Below are 22,093 nucleotides of genomic sequence, written 5' to 3'. Positions count from 1 at the left end.
TATTCAATTAAGGTATTTTTCAGGGTCCTCATATTTATTCTTTAATTATTTTTATATATTCTCATGTAAAAGGTTCACATTTATGCAGCCAATAGTTAAAGAGCTAAAATTATGGGTTTTGAAAATGCTCTTCCATATAGTGTGTCACACAGCTCTAAGTGAAGTGAAATATCCAGCTAAGGCTTAAATCTGTAAGTGTACAGTGTTTAAAACTATTGAGTCATCTATAAAAGAGTCGACTCATAGTGCTTCAAACGAGTCGTCTTGATAACGAGTCATTAGGTGTTTCGCGATGACGCAGCTACGAAACACAAGTAGTTGCGCGCGCAACCCGGGAGATTTGAAACCTGCGGCCCCGCCCACTAACAGAAAAAAAAGCCCCACACACACACACACACACAGAGAGAGACACCGGTGGAATGAAGTCACGCTGTGCAGATGGATATTATTGACAGTTCACCCAAAGATGAAACCTTAGCAATATAGCCCAGCCTTGAGCAGATCGAGAGCCTCTGCAAACTACCTGCTTACAAAGAAGACTTCATCAGTTTGTAAAGGAAGGATCGGTAAAGACTGTCAGAACATGGATCAGTGCATCATGGATCAGTTTCTACCCCCATTTCACCAGTGTAAGTACGTGCGATTAAAATTATTGCCTCGTTTACTCTATCTTGCAAATTATGCATTTAGTTGTGTTTTGTTACTTGTAAACGCGTGTACTGTATCAGGTTAACTCTTTATATTCTCATATCGCGTGTAAAGCCACGTTGAAAACGACGCGTGCCGCTTTGTTTACGGATAGTCAGCTATGTGTGTGTGTGTGATGTGTGTGTGTGTCTCCTCTGAGGACGGGTCGTTTGTGTGAGTGTCTCCTCTTAGGAGGTTAATGTGTGTGTGTTATGTGTGTGTCTCCTCTGAATAGGGTAAAGCTCTGGGCAAAGGGTGATCACGCCGCCCTCAACCCGATAGTGAAAACCCAAGGGACCCGTTTGTAAAGTGAGGACGTGGGGGGGGGTTGTCGCGGTTGAAAGCTGGGGGAGGGGGGGGTGGATGGGGTAATCGCGGATGTAACTGAGGACGCGGAGGGTAAGGGAGGTGTCGCCGCCGCGCCGTCTCTATTCTGGACGCGCCGGCCCTGTGTGTTTGTGTGTGTGTGTGCGTGCGTGCGTGCGTGCGTGCGTGCGTGCGTGCGTGCGTGTGGTGTGTGTGTGTGTGTGTGTGTGTGAAAAGAGCAAGTAGACTGCTAGGAGATCTCCTCGCCAGTTCTTGGACTTTTTGCTCGATAAAATAGTTAGTCGTCAGTATTTTCTAGTACATCGTCTGTATTTACATTCACCCACTGGCAGCCAAAATCCACTATGAAGCGGTGTGCACTGTGACTACTTTTATATTGTAGATTAGCAGCTGGGCATTTCACTCTGTCTCGCCCTGAAGCCTGTCAGTGTCATCGACCAATCGCAGCAGGCTGTCATCGGTCCAATCAGCGCAGATTAGCTTCGCGCTGAGGAGGGGTTTGGGTACAAATGAATCGCTGAAGGATTCATATGGGAGTCGCTGGGATAATTAGGTAAAATAAATGCAGATTATAAGACCATCAAAGTGTTTTTTGACCTTGCATGCATATTAGACTGTTGTTGGAGACCCTTACAACCTAAATATGACCCTATTTCATGTAGAATATGGGCTCTTTAATAAACTGGTCATTTTTTTCTAAACTCACTGTTGCTGACTTTGTTCTCAGTTTGATCTCACCGTTCATACATTTCACTCAACGAAATGGGTATAAGTAAAGTATTCATGATTGTGCTGATTATTGTATCGGATTTATATCGGTATCGGTTCGTACTGAAGGCTGCAATATCGGTATCGAAAGCTAAACCGTTGTATCGGGACATCCCTATAAATTTAATTCCTAATTTTGGATGGAAACACAGCTATTGCCTACATTTCAATTTCAGTCACACAAAGAGCAAAGTCCGTACGAGAATGGCTTCATATTTGTTAATAAATAATTAGCTTAAACTCGCTGACCTCTGACATGCACTGGAACTACATTAATGGGATTATTACTCGCTCTAAACTCTTTTTTAGATGTCACATCAGATAACTTGATCAATAATAGAGGCAGACAAGCGCAGTTTAGCCTGAATCTATTCAAACTGATCAACGTGTATAAACGTGGGAACGTGTGTAAAATGTTCTAAACGTCGCACATTACATTACTTTTATTATTATCCTTTAATATTTTACTTTAGATGTAAAATTACGCATTAACTCGAGCAGCTGGTTTCCCATGTTAACTGTCTCGGTTTCACTGATGCAGTGGTGTTGCTTTTAAATTTGCTATAACTTTGCATGAGCACATCAAGTTCAGCTGGAGATAGGAATGCTGATCTCTTCTTTTCAGATGTTGTCAAGGTCAAGGTCACACGAGTCGCTCTACTCAAAGTTGATTGACCCAACTCAGACCAGCTATTCTGAAACCGAAATCTCAGACTTTTTAATCTCTCAGAAAATCAACTCAAGACTTCAAGTTTAAACTCTCCGAGTTGGGTGAACCTCCTTACTGAAACAGGCCCACTGTCTACAAAGGGGAAAAACTCTGCCTTCAGTAGGCTGTTCGCTGAGTCTTAAAACGTCTTCCATTTCAAAAACTACATTTGAGGCCTTCAAAAATTTCCCTCAAATATGCTGCTGCGGGTCTTCGATACTCTTAAACGGTCATCGTTTTCACTAAACGTCCATGTAAAGCCAATCAGTACAACCAACAAATGCATCTCAAACAATGCATAACACAGAACTATTTAGCAACATGCTTAATCGTCTTCCTTACATCCTCACGATAACATTTCTTTTAAATCTCTCCATGTTTTTACGCATACATGAATGTGTATAAATGATATGTATTAAAGCTTTTAAAGCTTTCAGACATTAGGATTGTCTTTCGTTAAGTATCGTGTACGCTACATTGCATTTGTGAAAAATATTCTATATTGCTTTGATTTTCACAACACTTTTACATCAGTATCTCGTCAGGAGTGTCCATTAAATAAATAACACCAAAAAATACAGTTTTTCATATAGCATTTTAAAATAATCTACAAGTTAAAGGTGTAGTTACCCTCAAAATAAATATCAACCTCCATTTACACCTCACAATTCTGAACATCTTTTTGAACATTACCAAACTAAATTACATTTGAAATAATCTCATTTATGTGTGCATGCATTTTCTTTATTACAACTATTAAAACTCTTTATTTTTTATTTTTTAAAGAAAACTTGTGCTAATACAAATATATGAACAGTTCACATGCAAACACCTCTATGTGCCATTTGGAATTTTCTTCTACACTGAGCATTTCTGTCAGCTTCTTATGTTTACGTTCAATTATTTCATAGTCAAAAAATAAACTTATCTTTGCCATAAATCTTCAATTACTGAATCAAGACATAGGAGCCTGACAAAAATGCTCCTATTACAAGAACATTCAGATGGCGCTTACAGGTTATTGCATCTCAGCTCTTCATATGTAGATAACTACACTTTGCTTCTTTTCACTTCTTATTTCAAATATGTGGCTAAGAAATGACTGATTTATACACACACACACACACACATACACACTATATATATGTACATACACTATATATATATATATATATATATATATATATATATATATATATATATATATATATATACACACACACACACACACACACACACACACACTATATATATGTACATACACTATATATATATATATATATATATTATATATATATATATATATATAATATATATATATATATATATACACACACACACATTCACACTATATATATGTAAATGTATATGTAAATACACAATATATATATATATACACACACACACACACACATACACACTATATATATGTAAATGTATATGTAAATACACTATATATATATATATATATATATATATATATATATATATATATACACACACACACATACACACTATATATATGTACATACACTATATATATTATATATATATATATAGATATATATATATATATATATATATATATATATATATACACACACACACACATACACACTATATATGTAAATGTATATGTAAATACACTATCTATATATATATATATAATATATATATATATATATATATATATATATATATATATATATATGTAGTGTATTTATAGTGTATGTATATTTCATATGTAACATATGTATATTGTATTTATTATAAATAAAAGTATTCTTATTATTATACAATTATTCTTCTAAATAATCTTAAAAGTAACTGAAAAACAGTGTTAAGACCACTGGAGTGATATGCTAACATCATTTAAGAAATTACTTTTGCATAAATATTAATTTCATTTGAATGAAATTCTATAGACAATTCTCTATAGACAAAAAAAAAGGTGTGTTATAGGATTTATCTGTTGTACACTTGACACATGGCAGATAATTAGGTTTGTTAAGTCTTACCTCCCTGACTCGTCATCCCTCTCTTTTTGTTTCATACAAAAAATCTATCAGGCAGGCGTGCTTAGTAAGATCACCCTCATATTGTTTCAACTTTAGTTTTGTCCACTTGCCAAACAAAAAGGCTGTTACGCTGGTTTTATAACGCTGAGCGGCGCCGTAACAAGCAGCCTGCTTTTTTGGCGCGCATGTTAACTACCGAGACTCTCAGAAGAAGAGCAGCGCGTGCGAGAGGTGCGCGTGTCTCTGCGCACACGTGGGCGATGCGCCAGTTTGCTTTTTAATACATTGCTTTCACCAGCGTTGGTTCGGTTGCACATAGAGAATAACGTCTTTATTTCGGAATTACCACTCTTAATAAATACACTTGCATATGAAGTAAATCATATCTCAATGCATTTACTGGGGAACTGGAGATTTTTACTGGGGCACGTGCCCCAGTGAATTGGTCTAGCGACGCCCCTGGCAAGAGATAAAGATTCCACTGCTTATTACAGAACATTATTAGCGTTTTGCCCTGTGATAGTCTGAAATATCATTGATAATGCTCTTAAAAAGGTCTTACCAATTTGACGTGATGAAACCTGCAGAAACCCCGTTTTTACCCTCACATTTGTAAACAATAGATTTTACAGCAGCGATCACAATACCGTCAAACCCTCATATTTTCATACAAGGTTATCATACCATCACATTATACCGGCCCATGCCTACACAGCACTGTATGTATACACACACACATTTCTAACTAAAGCGCTACTCTTTCAACCCACACACACACATATCAATTCTGTTTCTATGGTCAACTTTCTTTTGTCGTAGACTAATTTACATCCTACAGCTGTTGTTTTCACTAATAATTTCACCTTCACAGGGCTTGTAAATGTCCATGCGTGGTGTGTGTGTGTGTGGTACTCACATCATTGTCCATGTACGTGATGAGTGGCGATCTGCAGACCCTCAGCAGCTGCTCTTCCTCCTGCCTATCATACGCCTGCAGCAGATCCTCCAGGGCGGCGCAGTCCTCGCTCCCGCTGAATCCTGGGATACTGTAACTCTCGCGCACACCACTTCTGCGCCGCCACGTAATCTGCTCGGTGGAGCTGGACCAGAACCTGAGCGATGCATTTCTGGAGACAGATCCACACACACACGTCACATCTACACCTCCACAGCATCATCTAACTCCATCCTTCTCCATTTCTATAGTCATTCCTCCTTCAATGCCAACACTTATATTGACTAAGATTTGAAAAACATTCAACATCGGACAAGACAACAAATGCATCGTAAGCTAAATATCATACACACAAATTACATGCTATTATTATTATTATTCAGGTCTGAAAATGTGCTGAAGATCAAATATCCTCTAATCAAATGAAAAATAATACACAAGACTATTCATAATGCATCTGCAAGCTTAAGAGCGTCATATACAGACAAACACACACACACACACACACACACGCACGCGCTCACCTTATAACACGTGGGATAATTCTCCATCTCTTTATACATGTTCTTCTCCTCTGGAGAGACGCAGCGGCTTCATCAAACCTGCCATTGACATCAGTCATCAGGATATTACACTCATTTACCATTTACATGTCTGCTTTCTCATTCTGCAGGTCACTTTTGCAATATTTACACACACACACACACACATCAATACACATACAGACATATGAGCAATATCACAGGAGTAGTGATGCTGGAATTCATTGTGTCTTGATCAATGCATTACTCTCATCTATATGCTTGAGTGATTTCAGTATTATTATTGTGTTATTACCAAGCGGCAACCTCCCGCCTCTCCCTCGGAAGCCAATACGGAAGTAACTGAAACTGCAATTCATCAAAATCCCGCTAGTCCTGCTCCATAATAGAGCAAGTTCCAATTGAGCCCACTGTTAGAATGGCCGACTTTACAGCAGAATAACGGTTTTTTACAGCCTGGTACAAAGAACCATTTGGTCATATAGCTATTATTACCCTCCATGACAACTGTGAGGGGGTGAATTTTTTTATAACTCATCCATTTCCTTTATATTAGGTTATATTAAGTTTACATAATTAAGGGCGTGGCCACTTGAGTGACAGCTAGGTCTCGCTGGTCGCCGTCACTTCACCTCAGCTGAAATCCGGCAGATTAGCCACTGATCTCGGCATATTCATCGTATTTTTGTGTTGTTTTATGTGGCTTTACACAGTCAGCTTGCCTTTTGGACTTATTTCTTACAATTATCAGATGATATGGGATGCTGTTGGCACTTAATTTGACTCACAAAACCATTCACACGGCCTCGTTTCCCATGTGAGTAAAGTTATATACTTGTATACCATCTCTATAAATGTATTTGTTTTATTTTAAGATCATTTATCATTAATATTTTTCTTTTATACCCGTAAAGCACTCCAGAATGTGACAGATTGATTAGCTGTAGGCTCTAGAACAGTCATCTGAAGCGTTATCATACAGTGTTATGCTGGATCATTAGTCCCTGGATTTACTAACACACACTATATTTGAAGTGTTTTGGACGTATTTCGGGTTTTCCTCCTGTTGAAAAACGTCCATAAGAAACACTGCTTAGTGGCTCAATGTATTACTACAGTGTTTTTAAAAGTCTAAACACTTTATTGATATAGTGTACAGCCAAGCACATGTGGTCAGAACACAAACGAGTCGCAGGTAATGAAGTATCAAGCGTTTCTCCTAAAGTAAAGTCTGTCTGCCAGGTCTAAGCAAAGTGCCAGCAGGGTGTCTGTAGCTCCGCTCACTCTCCGCCTCTTTGCCCTTGTTTGGTATCCCGCCGTGGGTGCGATGACGCGTGAACAAAATGGCGACGGTTGGCCGCGCCTACTAGCAACTTCTTTTGCAGTGTTCAGAAACCTATGAGTGACGTCACGGATGCTACATCCATATATTTTAGTCTATGGTTATTACCCATACCTGTGGCATTATTATCATGTGTGTGTGCTTTGGTAAATAAAAGTCACCCTGTGCGAATGCAGTCAGAGATGAGGAGAGAGATTAGAAGAGCAGCAATAACGTCACAGTGAGCGTTAGATTTATGAGGCGAGGCCAAAAGGGCACCTGCATTCTGTTCTGTAACTCATGATAAGGCACACCTGCACGTGCGCCCACACTCGTTTCTGATGACTTCCAAAAAAAATAGGAGAGCCCGAGAACTTCAGCTGAACTTACAGTGGACGGGGAACAAGATATGTCGTCGAGCATCACATCTGAACAGGAAGACCTTAACTGGACATGGGTAAAGCCGCTGAAAGGGCCTGACACTATATTGATGGCGGGCCACCTGAGAGATTTAAGATCCCATAAGCGGAGAGAAGCTGACGGAGGTGTGTACGTGTAAATTTGGGTGGAGTATTAAGACACAGAAGTGTTATTAAACTGTCTGCTAGGCCAGTGTTTCCCAACCCCTGTTCCTGAAGGCACACCAACAGTACACATTTTCAACCTCTCCCTAATCAAACACACCTGAATCAACTCATCAGAACATTAGAAGAGACTCAAAACCTGAATGAATGGGTCAGATAAAGGAGACATCCAAATATGTACTGTTGGTGTGCCTCCAGGAACAGGGTTGGGAAACACGGTGCTAGCCTATATTCGAGGGACACTCGAACGACCCGTCTCTGTTGTTACTGATGCTGTAACAATAAACTGCTTTGGCTGAAGACTTCGGAGATCTCAGACTGTAAGCTTTCACTTAGACGCTTCCAATATTTTGCAGACCACAATTTTTGGTCCACAACAGCAGCACTGCGATAAGGCTGTATATCAGCACTGGTGACAGCCGTGTGTCGGCTCACGGCCACGTATCTTAGTCTTCCACTCATATGTATACGCCTGTATGTTTTGCTTGTGTGTTTGTGTGTGTGTGTGTATTCTCTCTCACACTCTCTAATAAATGATAAGGATGGAGAGCTTTAATAAGGGATAGGGGGGGTTCAGCCTTTATCTCTCATATGGTGGCAGAGGTACTGTGCTGCTAGGTGGAGACACTTTTCATTTTCTCCCAAAATATAATGGAGTTTCTCCGTCCTCGTGGCTTGCTGGAATTGTGGTAGAATTAGAGATATTTGTGTCAAGTAAGCATCTCTGATGGCCTGATATTTGCTGCAGTGAGTGAGGAAATGCAGCTCATCCTCCACAGCTCCAGCAGAACAGCGTGGACACAGTCTGAGTGTCGGGCTGACACAAGCGCAGCTGGAGGAGCCCAGAGCTCAGACTGTGTCCACGCTGCTCTGCTGAAGCTGTGCAAGATGAGCTGCATTTCCTTCCTCACTCAGTGTCCAATCAGACGGTACCGGCTCATCAGCTTTCTCTGACCGGGGCTTTGATAATCTGGTGGGAGCGCGCTAACTCTTTATTTGTTGTACTTTAGTTTGCCTGTTGAGTTTATATTCCTCCTGGGTAATCCTTTCTATTTCTTTAGTCTTTATATGTTGGGACTGGGTTTGTGAATTTAGTTGGTGTTTTTCCACTCTATAGTGCATGGGGTCGCTGGCCGGATGTGCGTTTCTATATTTGAGGGCTTGCTGATGGTAGCTCTCTGGGCTGGAGTCTGACAGATGGAGACAGAACTTCCCTGCTCTCTTCTGGATTTCTGAGAGCAAGGGAACCCTGCCGAGTTTGCTCTGCAAGGCTAGGTGTGCTTCTGTCAAAGGATGTTTTTGCGAAATTCCAGATGAAAGATTTCAACTGGACTTTTTTCCCAAGATTCATGGTTTCTTTTAAATGTGGGTCCCCAGAGTTCACAGCCATACAGCAGGACTGGCTTTACAACACTGTCAGATATTTTCAGCCACAGTTTAATAGGCGGTGTTACATTTAAAAAAGGCCTTTTTTTAAATGCAATAAAAAGCCCTGCATGCCTTAGCGGTCAAGTCTTTTAGGGCTTGACTCAAGTGTCCAGAAGCTGTGATTGTCAGACCCAAATAACTACAAGAGGTGACGTGGTCAAGAGTGTCTTTTTTGGTCAGTCAGACGAGGTTTTTTTTTACAAAGATCATGATCATGTTAAAGGCCAATGTTCAATCTAAGCTCAACTCCTCCAGGATGGAGAGGCTGTGGTGATGGAGACGGCAGCAGCAGATGATCCGCATACAGGAGACATCTGATCTCTCTGTCCTCCAGGCTCAGGCCAGGACTCCTCAAGTGCTGATGCCAACTGATTGATTTGAATGTTAAATAGAGTCGGGCTGAGACTGCAGCCTTGACGGACTCCTTTACTCTGAGTCGAATAATCAGTCCACTTATTGTTTATTTTTACACAACACTTGCTGCCATTATTAATGTCCTTTATTATGTCATACGGTTTTCCTTCAAGTCCACTTTGTAGGAGCTTTAGGAAAAGCCCACTGTGCTGCACCGAATCAAAGGCTTTTTCAAAATTAATGAAACAGCCGAATGTCTTCCCTCGTTTCATCTGGCGGACCCTGTTTTATACGAGTGTTTGGAGTGTGTAAATGTGATCTGATGTTCTTTTTTTAGGCATAAATCCAATCTGACTATTATTTAAAACCTTGTTCTCCTGGATGAACCCAACCAGTCTATCATTAGTGATTGAGCAGAATAATTTGGCCAGGTTACTACTCGCCGTGATGCCCCTATAGTTATTCGAGTCGTACCTCTCACCATTTTTAAATATAGCGTGACCTTCCAAATATCTGGAAAATTTCTCTCTTCTCTCAGTTCTCAGGATCGCCCACTCCAGTATCCCATTCGTCCGTGAAGACGTCAATCTCCATTCCACCCTGTGCCGCCATCACCCTCGCTACCAATCAGGATAGGAGCTCAAACTTTAAAGGCACGTGAGCGGGGAAGCTCATTCTGCTCTGTCTTGCTTTGTCTTTTCTTGCCTTTTGTGTGTGTTTTGGCTTCTTCTTCTTCTTGTTATTATGTGCTATGCCTATGATGTTGATGTGAATTTAGAGTTTTGATTTTGGTCTTGTTCTTGCTCGCTGTCTTGTTTGTGTGTGTTACGACTGAACTTTATTTATTTATTATTACTTATTTATTTGTTATTGCGTTATCACATGTCTTTTTCTTTGTCCCGCCTTCTTGCTGTTTTTTTTTTCCTGTTATCCCATAGGCTCCCCTTACGGCGTGATTTCATCTTCTGATTGGCTGCTGGTTTCGGAGGCCTGTATAAAAAAGAGCTTCCGGCAGCTCATTTGTGCTGCGATCGTTGCTGGGAGTGGAGCTCATGGATTTCCCTTTACCCCTCCGGCCGACACGACCAACATTCAAACTTGTTACCATTGTCATGTTCATGTTTACCTTAATTTTGAGAGTTTGAGCTTGTAGGGGTGGCTTGCCTATTTATTTGATTATTTTTGACTATGTTTATGTTCATGTATTTGTTCTTTAATCTTTTATAGGTCATTTACTTTGTAGATTCTTCCGTTTGTTATTTGGCCTGTGGCCACCCTGAAGAGATGCTCATTTAAATGTACAACTTATTCTATAATAAATCTATTCAATTACCCTCAACTGAGTGTCCGAGTTTGGTTGTCGACCGAAGGGGATCTTTTATATTAAGTTCTTATTTTGTTTGGGGAAATCCACCACCCCAACGCATTTGTCTTTCCGTTTATTATGCCCATGTTGTTTTCCCCTAGGCTTGGGGCGTAATAGTGTGTATGTGACAATTCCCTGATCTCTGGTGACAGCCCTCAGCCCTGCCCTGCCCTGCCCTGGCCTGGGATTCACTGAGTTTTCATGTCACGTGACATACACCTCGCATCACGCAGATAACTCTAATGTCTAAACACACGCTAGTTTAGAAGTGAGCAGCCTGCAGAACCACACACGTTTCAGGCACACACAATCCAGCACATACGATCTAGACAAACCATTTACGCTTACGACGGACGTTAATGTTATTAAAGTCTTCTCGGACATCGTCATCAAGATAATTTGATATATATTGTTGTTAAATATTGTACACAATAAACAATAGTGTTTACTATCTCACAAACATTACGATCGAGATGGGCGAATGGGGTGCGTCGTTTCCGACCGCCATTCAATGTAATGGACCCAACAGTTTTCTATCAGTCCTCATGACTCAGATGATCGCTCATTATTATCTGACAGAATCATTACAGCAGATACTCGTTTGCTGGCCTTGTCGAACCATCTAAATTGGACAGGTTTAATTTATACAATGGATTTATTTATCGAGACGCAAGTAATAGCAAGTTAATCTAGGCAAGAATACAGCTTTATATGTAATAAAAATCTTTGTACATGTAATAAATGTATAACATTATATTAATATTTTCCTCAAGCGATTTAAGAGTGTTTATTTTCTTAAATTTCTAATAACTTTTTTATTAATGATTTCCCACATTAAATACTACGGTAAATTAGAGTAAGCAATATATTGTTTTTAAACCATCAAGTACTGGTAATTTGTTGTAATTATACTTGCAACAAATTCAGCAAATTTACAAACAAATGAACTGTTATTAATTAATTAAAGATAATATATTACTAACAGTTGCTACTGTTTAGTAAAAATAGTAGTTTATAATCAGATAATCATTTAAGATAATCACTTTATAACTATATTATATATAGTTTAAATGATTAACTATAGTAATTCATTTTAATGTGACACATTACTGTTTGCTTTTTATATTTTACAGCAAAGCGATTATAGTGATCTCTGGGCAAAGCAGAGTACAGGTAAGCCCTGAGAACATATAACACTTCACGCAAGAGGTGCCACAGCAATGATTGCAAATGGAAATGATCAACAGCTGAGAAGGGAGAAAAGCTCCAAACTGAAAGAGAATTCATGAAATCAGACCTGGCCCACAACACGTTTCATAAGTGTTAGTAAAAGGCTGCCTCCTTGTTTTCTCCAGCTTGCAAATGCTGTATTTAACTGTGTTCTGTTACCTGTAACCGCTTGTACTGTATCAGGTTAACTCTTTATATTCTCATATCTCGTCTAAAGCCACGTTGAAATGCGACGCGTGACGCTTTGTTTACAGATTTAAATGCGTTCGTGAGCTTGTGTTCTGCTGCCGTTTGTCATTGCTATGGCCACCGTCAGCCGATCCTACACACGTGCAGCGGTCAAGGGTCAGAATAGTTCAGGTTTTGCTGCTGTGTGGATTAATCCTGAATGTGTGTCGTAGTTAATAATAGAGCATGTGCTGCTGTTAACTACACTGCTTTTGGTGCTAAGGTGTCTGAATAACACTGTTGAGTAAGTTTTACTATGAAGCGTATTTCGGGCGTCCGCTGCGATCAGATCCTATGCCAATATTGGCGAACCGGGGGCTTGACGCTGAGCGCTGTCGACCAATCACAATAGGCTGTCGCTGAACGATTCATATGGGAGTCGCTGGGATAATTAGGTAAAATACATTCATATTACAAGACCATAAAAGTGTTTTTGACCTTACACGCATATCAGCATGTTGTTGGAGACCCATAAAACCGAAATATGACCCTTTATAATGAGTAATATGGGCTCTTTAAAATAGGCACTCTCTTCATAAATAAACTGCACAGTTGCAATCTAAACAACTGCATTCTCACCTAAAAACAGCCTCAATAGTACAACAGCTGTACTGCCAATATTCTACAAGCTGCAATATTTGTCAAACTGTGGCGACAACTGTAGGACTGCTGTTTTTATGGGAATATTGCACAGCTTTTAGCCAATCCCATTCAAGAACCAGACAGAACTGTTGTATAAACATACATACAAATAACACAAATCTTCTGTGCGTTTCTTTTCAAGCTACTTTTCCTAATTAACTTGTCTAATAAACATAATCAAGTCAGGCTACCTGGATTAACTGCATTTCAATGTATTGATTTACTGTGTGTTCATCGGTTAAGACATCGATTCTGTCTTTTGCTTAATTTTATAGACATTTCCTTATGTTTACTACTGCGATGAACTGCACAAACGTCTCGAGAAGAGCTGTATGGACTCATTTCAGATGAAAATACTATTACTATTATTATTTATATTAATAAAAATAATAAGTATAACAATAATTAATTATTATTACAATTTAATATTTATTATTATTATGCTTCTATTTCTTCCAAGGTTATTGTAGTAAACCAAAACTACAAATAAAACAAAACAAAAACAACCCTCAACGTGACTGAAACAAAACAACATAAATCCTCTCCTATTTACCATTGCAATTACTTACTTTCCTCATTAAACATTGACAACAATCCCAGTCAACACTGAATGTGTTCAGTTGAGTCTACTAAACTAAATTACAACTAACTAAACTAACTCATTAAAAGTAAGACTGACACTCAATGGATAAAAATAAGCAAACACAAATAAAAACTACACTAAATATCCAAAACAATCAGCTCTCATTTATAGAAATAACAAATAATATCCAGTCATTTACAAATAATATTGATTCCTAAATGTTATAGTCTATATTATTTCATCAAAACTGCTCCAACTTTTTAATACTAATGCTATTCTGTCTACTTATTATATTTGATACCAAAATACTTATTATATTTGATACCAAATCTATCACTAACAACCGATCCCATATGAGCATCTGCCAGATAATTAAATATAAAACATTAATACTACTACTACGACTACTACTACGACTAATAATACTAATATTAATAATAATACTAATAATACTACTACTACTACTAATAATAATACTAATAATACTAATACTACTAATAATAATACTAATAATACTAATACTACTAATATTAATAATAATACTACTACTACTACTACTAATAATAATAATAATAATACTAATACTAATAATAATAATACTAATAATACTAATACTACTAATATTAATAATAATACTACTACTACTACTACTACTACTACTAATAATAATAATAATAATAATAATAATAATAATAATAATAATACTAATAATACTAATACAAATAATAATAATACTAATATTAATAATAATAATAATAATAATAATAATACTACTACTACTAATAATAATAATACTACTACTACTAATAATAATACTACTAATAATAATACTACTACAACTAATAATAATACTAATAATACTACTACTAATACTAATACTACTACTACTACTACTAATAATAATAATAATAATAATAATAATACTAATAATAATAATAATACTAATAATACTACTACTAATACTACTACTACTACTACTACTAATAATAATAATAATAATAATAATAATAATAATAATAATAATAATAATAATAATAGTAATACTAATAATACTACTACTACTACTACTAATAATACTAATACTAATAATAATAATAATAATACTAATAATACTACTACTAATACTAATACTACTACTACTACTACTACTACTACTACTACTAATAATAATAATACTAATAATAATAATACTACTACTACTACTACTACTACTACTACTACTACTACTACTACTAATAATAATAATAATAATACTAATAATACTACTACTAATACTACTACTACTAATAATAATAATACTAATACTAATAATAATAATAATAATAATAATAATAATAATAATACTACTACTACTACTACTACTACTACTACTACTAATAATAATAATAATACTAATAATAATACTAATAATACTACTACTAATACTACTACTACTACTACTACTAATAATAATAATAATAATACTAATACTAATAATAATAATAATAATAATAATAATAATAATGCTCCAAAACATTTCATCACACTAACTTCTGTTGTCGAACAAGAAGTCTTGACGCTTTGCCAATGAGCTCCGCTGCTTGTCGTAGTCGCTCCTCGTTCTGGAAAACAAGTGGGAACACATACAGTTACTAGGCAATTACATACAGTTATTATCACTCAAAACTCACCAGTGCTGATAGTATATGCTCATATTACACACACACATTCACTATTTTATCAGTTTGATCCTTCAACAGTGCTTCTCAATAATTCTAACGTTTCCTCAGCCAAATATTACAATTAAACTAATGACTAAACAAATAAATGAACCTATGAATGAATGAAATGACAAATTAATGAACAAACAAACTGAAGTGCACATGAACATACCAATGAATAAATGTACAAATGAATGAATAAATGTAGAAATGAATGAATAAATGTATGCACAATTATATGAACGAATCAACGTACAAACGACTCAATCAATTAATCCAAATGTATGCATCAATATACAAATGACAACATATAAATCAATTCATACATATATCAATGAACACATTAATCAATGTACAAATAATTGATTGGATACATTTATGAATAAATGAATTCATCTACAAACCAACAAAGGAATAAATAAACAAATCAACTAATGAAAGAGGAAATAAATTAAGGCACGTACTAATCAATCAACATACAAATGGATGAATGAATGAATGAACATATGAATGAATCAATGTACTAATCACTGAATTAATTCATTATTAAAACTATACATATGACTATCCACATGAATGAATGGATGAATGAATGAATGAACATATGAATGAATCAATGTACTAATCACTGAATTAATTCATTATTAAAACTATACATGTGACTATCCACATGTATAAATGAATGAATGAATGAATGAACATATGTATGGATAAACAAACATACAAAGGAATGAACCAACAAATGAGTGAATGAATCAATGAGTCAGAGTCTCTGTGTGTGTGTGTGTGCGATGCCAGTGTCATTTTCTGACCTCAAACACTGCCGCCGCCTGCTGGTACAGATGAACAGCTTTGGACAGATCCAGCGGCTCCATCAGCCTGCAAAAACAACACAGCAGCTCAGACTCTGCGCATTAACATCAGTCTGTGTGTCAGAGGAGCAGCGTACACACTTTCCAGCTCTGTCCAGGGCCATGGCAGCGGTGTCTGGAGTGCCGTTCTCCACATACATCACGCTGGCCTTCTCAATGTACTGCACGGCCTCTGGCATCCTCTGCAGATCCTACACACACAGAACAACAGCTTGTGCACGATGACCCACAAAGCCACACACACACACACACACATACATCAATCACAAGTACTGCTGCTAAATAATTTAATCCCATACAAAATAAAACTTCTTTTACTTCATATTTGTGTGTGCGCCGTTTATATTAATACCTACACACTATACGTTACATTCTGCACATGCATGAGGCTCATGTTTATGTTTGAAGTCATATGTTTAATGAATATGCATAACGTAAATAAACAATATAACTGCGTAAAGACAAACTATTTCTTTAGTATGTGACGAATGCTCATTAAACAGCTCTAATCTAAAGCAAAGAGTGGACGAGCTCACCTTCAGCATCATCCCCGCCTGCTCGAAAGCCCTAAAACACAAACACTACAGTTCACTACCAGCACAAACACACACACATACACACACACACACACACACACACACACACACACACACACACACACACACACACACACGGTAAAGCAGCGGATATACGCCCTCCTGTATATTGTGTTTATCTTTGCTTGTGGTGCTTTCCGACTGTTCTGTTAATTAATCAAACTCAGTCTGGAGGTTACATGCATGCAGAAGAATACACCGTATTGGAGTAATTCCCTAAACAAGCAGAGCCATCCATAAGCAGAGCCATCTCTAAAGTGTCTGTGTTCTGCATCTTGTTGATATACACTATGAACATCGGCTACGCTAATTATTTTCTTTATTCTCCATTTCCACCTGGGGATACTCTTCCCGAGGCCCTCAGACTATGCAGAGTCACTGATTCTATCCAAGACCAACGACGAGATGATCCCAAGGTTTCCATATCCTGGACCAGGCCGTATCCTGAGCAGCTGCTGTGATGGTCATGGAAGAGTGGAGAACATGAGACTGATTCCTGTGACGCTCCAGAGACAGACGAGTCTTCGCTGAGGCCAGCTTCCAGCCTCCGCCACTGAGACTGCAGCTCTGCACAAGACGTTTGGCCAGCGGAGAAATTAAAATGGTCGTGCCCAACTGAGCCTGGTTTCTCTCAAGGTTTTTTTTCTTCACTTTCGCCATTAGTGAAGTTTTTTTTCCCTCTCCGCTGTCGCCACTGGCTTGCATGGTTCAGGATCTGTAGAGCTGCGCATCGTTGGATTTGCTCTTCAATATTTGGACTCTCAGTAGTGATTATTAAACCACACTGAACTGAGCTAAACTGAACTGAACTTAAACACTACAAACTGAACTACACTGTTCCTATTTACTGTGACCTTTTATGTGAAGCTGCTTTGACACAATCTACATTGTATAAGCGCTATACAAATAAAGGAGAATTGAATTGAATTGAATTCTGCCCGTTCTTCATCCAGATGTTCTCTCCTCACCTCTAGGCGTCCTCATGTTAACTTTCACCGTTTTAGGACGTTTTCACTTCAGTGAGAGGTTCCTGAGGGATCTTGCTGCAGACTCGGTGCAGATGCAATCTGAGCTGCATGCAATGCTTTTGAGTGGGCTCACCTAACCCCACCCCTCAGTCACGTCGCTAGCTCCATTAAGCGCATTGTGTCTGACATTGCATCTCTGAAATACGCAGTCTCAGCTTGCATCATTAAGGCTGCATCCAGATACTACTGACGGGTTCAGTATATCTTTAGGTGCTCATGTTATTGTGGGCCCTGTCTCCCGCGATGCAAACACCTGAGTTCTCTCTCTCTTTAGTCTTTACGCACATTGACATGATGGTACGTCACTCGCTCTCCTGAAAGTCTCTGACAAATAGAACTTTATATGTGTGTTTTACACGTGCAATCAATGTTTACACATCATTCTCCACACATAGTTGTCAACCTCTTCTCGAAGTACACCAGCAGAGGGCGCCCTTTCCCCCTCTAAATACATGTCTGTACATATTTAGATGCTTAAAGAGATTAAAAACAATCTTCTTCATGCCATGATGACAGCACATAATAGACTAGATATTCTTCAAGACACTAGTATTCAGCTTAAAGTGACATTTAAAGGCTTCACTAGGGTAATTAGGGTCAAGTTAGGGTAATTAGGCAAGTCATTGTATAACAGTGGTTTGTTCTGGAGACAATCCAACACTAATATTGCTGAAGGGGGCTAATAATATTGACCTTAAAATGGCTTTAAAACAATTAAGAAATGCTTTTATTCTAGCTGAAATAAAACAAATAAGACTTTCTCCAGAAGAAAAAATATTAGAGGAAATACTGAGAGAAATTCCTCGCTCTGTTATTAAACATCATCTGGAAGAAATAGGTGAAACAAATAAAGAGATTTCAGACTTCAGCTGTATCTGTACACACTCACTTTGCAGCATGAAAAAGTCTGGAGGATGAGTCAAGGAGAAAGAGCTGAATGCAACACAGGCTGCTGTTTAACAGGAATATTGCATGAATATAGGTCAAGGATACGATCTGTTGTTTGCGTGCGCTTCGGCCTCCTGGAGATACGCATCTTTGGCCTGTTCTAGCTGTTTAGCATTTTTAAAGGCAACCGCTAGAGGAACGAGAAGAAGGAGAACATCATCATCATCATCATCATCATCATCATCATCAGAAAGAAGCTGGAGCTTTTATTCAGCGTTCATGTCATAAATCTTCATTTCATCAAATTAACTCTATCACTTGTTTTGTGGCGCAGCACATTTCACCAAGAATCCACAAATACTCTTCTTCATGTCCTGTGTAATGTTATCAATGTTACAGGATTGTAGGAAAATATAAATCATCGTTCAATTTGCCACAGATGTACCACCAACTGAACGAATGAATAAATAAATACATTAATTATTACAACTTGGATGGATGAATGAAACTAATTAATTAAGAAATAAATAGATGAATGAATGAATAAACAATTTAATTAATAGCATGAATAAATGCATAATGGGTGAAATAATAAACAAAAAAAAAAGTAATTAATAAATGGATGGATAAATGAAATAATGCAAGAATGAACTAATGAATTATTAAATAAATTAATGGACGAATGAATGAATGAATGAATGAATGAGTAAACAAACAAATGGATGGATTGATGAATGAATTACCAAATAAATTAATTAATAAATGGATGGATTGATGAACGGATGAATGAATACCTAATGGGTGGATCGATAAACCAACCAACAACTAAATACATAAATAAACAAATTAATTTATAAATAAAAGGATGGATGAATAAATACACAAATAAATAAATAAATATCATGAATAAATGAATTAATTAATACCTTTTGTCTGGATCAATAAACAAACAAACAAACAAATAAATAAATACACAAATAAACAAATAAATTCATGAATAAACGGATGGATTGATGAATGAATAAACAAATAAATATGAATATGAATGAATACCTTACGGGTGGATCGATAAACCGAAAAATTTAATACATAAATAAATGAAATGACTAAACAAACGAATGAATGAACGAACAAATGAATTAATTCAAAAATTCATTAAATTCAAAAAATTATTAAATAACATAATTAAATGTTATTATGCATTTTTAATTAATTAATTAATGCTTAAATTAACCGACAAATGAATAAAAGAATGAATGAATTAATTAATGTATATATTAATAGATGGATAGATGAATAAATAAATAACGAATAAATAAACAAACAAATGAATGAATGAATAAATTATTGAAATAAATAAGTGGAAGAACGAAAAAACAAATTAATACTTAAATAAATAAATATGAATGAATGAATAAATAGTCAATAAATCAATAATAAATGAATACATACATCATGAGTCAAGAGATAAATGAAACAATTAATAAACAAAACATTATAAATAAGGATGAATGAATACACAAAATGAAGGAATAAACAAATAAATAAAAGGATGAATGTGTAAACAAATGAATAAATGGAACAATGATTTTTTTAAATGATCAATGAATAAATAAACGAATAAATAAACAATTCAATGGATGAATAAACAGATAAATGAATGAATAATTAACAAAACAATGAATAAGCAAATAAATAATTATACAAATTAATAAATAAACGAATTAATACAAAATTTCATTTAATTCAAACAATTAATAAATAACATAATTAAATGTTATTATGCATTTTTAATTCATTGATTAATGCATAAATAAACCAACAAATAAATTAAAGAATGAATTAATTAATGAATGTATAAATTAATAGATGGATAGATTAATAAATAAATAAATAAATAAATAAATAAATAAAGGATGAACGAATAAACGAATAAATAAACAAATGAATGAATGAATAGATTATTGAAATAAATAAGTGGAAGAATGAAAAATCAAATTAATAATTAAATAAATATGAATGAATGAATAAATAAATACTCAATAAATCAATAAATGAATAAATACATCATGGGTCAAGAGATAAATGAAACAACTAATTAACAAATCATTATAAATAAGGATGAATGAATACACAAAATGAATGAATAAACAAATAAATAAATGAATGAACAAACAAATAAATAAAAGGATGAATGTATAGACAAATGAATAAATGGAACAATTCATTTTTAAATGATCAATGAATATATAAACTAATAAATAAACAATTCAATGGATGAATAAACAGATAAATGAATGAATAATTAACAAAACAATAAATAAGCAAATAAATAATTGTACAAATGAATGAATAAATAAGCAAACAAATCAAAACACAAATGAAGGAATAAACTAACCAGTTAACAAATAAACAGATAAATAAATAAACTAATTACTTAATAAATAAATAAATAAATGACAGCTGCACTCTGATCTGTTCAGCTCCTCTATATAGGCTACCATTTAAACGACATTTAATTAACAAATGCTAATCATTGCGCTAAACAAACATACAAACAACAACAACAAACTAAATCACGTGCATATGGAGAAGGCGGAGGAGTTTTCTCACCTGCTTTAGCGTATTCTGAAGCAGCACTGTCATAATCAGGCTTCCACTTCATAAAGCTCGTCTTTAAACTGCATTAAATAGGAAATACAGACGTTTACTGTTCATACATCGACCATACACACTCATCTAGAGAAGCTTAAAGCAGGTAATACATTAAAACACGAGTGAACACTGACATTTCACACGCTAGTCGGTTAATAAAGCGATTATAACTTGATATTCGTCAATAATAGACATGACAGAGGACTAAATGTGCGGTAATGCTCATTTACAGGCACTACAGTAAACATTAGACAGCTTCACTTACTATTTCTCCGCTTTGGCGATGTGCTCGTGAGCTTCGCTGATTTTCTGCGCCATAATTATTACACATATATAACTAAGTACAGTAAATAAACGTTTGTTTGTTGCTCACACGCTGGATGTGTTGTCAGCTGATGATGATGAGGCGAACGTTTACTTCCGGGTTACTACGTCATCTGCGTACGTCCTTCAGAAGTTTTTTGGGCATAACCAAAAATCAATCAATGTTAGAACTGTTTTGTAGCGTCTTTGATAATTTATTATAGCAAATTTTAATAATTTTACATCTCTTCCATTTTATGGCAGATATGTTTTTGTTTTCTGCAATAGATTTAAAAAGTGCGCGCAACA

General features: G+C 36.0%; 1 pseudogene; it reads right to left on the bottom strand.

Moving 5' to 3' along the window:
* LOC130218268 (gamma-soluble NSF attachment protein-like) overlaps nt 1-21,882 on the bottom strand; it is a 24,816-nt pseudogene extending 2,934 nt beyond the window's left edge.
* Between the last annotated feature and the right edge of the window lie 211 nt (nt 21,883-22,093).

Source organism: Danio aesculapii, chromosome 24 (assembly GCF_903798145.1).
Source record: "Danio aesculapii chromosome 24, fDanAes4.1, whole genome shotgun sequence".
Lineage (NCBI taxonomy): Eukaryota > Metazoa > Chordata > Actinopteri > Cypriniformes > Danionidae > Danio > Danio aesculapii.
This window is presented reverse-complemented; position numbering and strand designations above follow the sequence as displayed.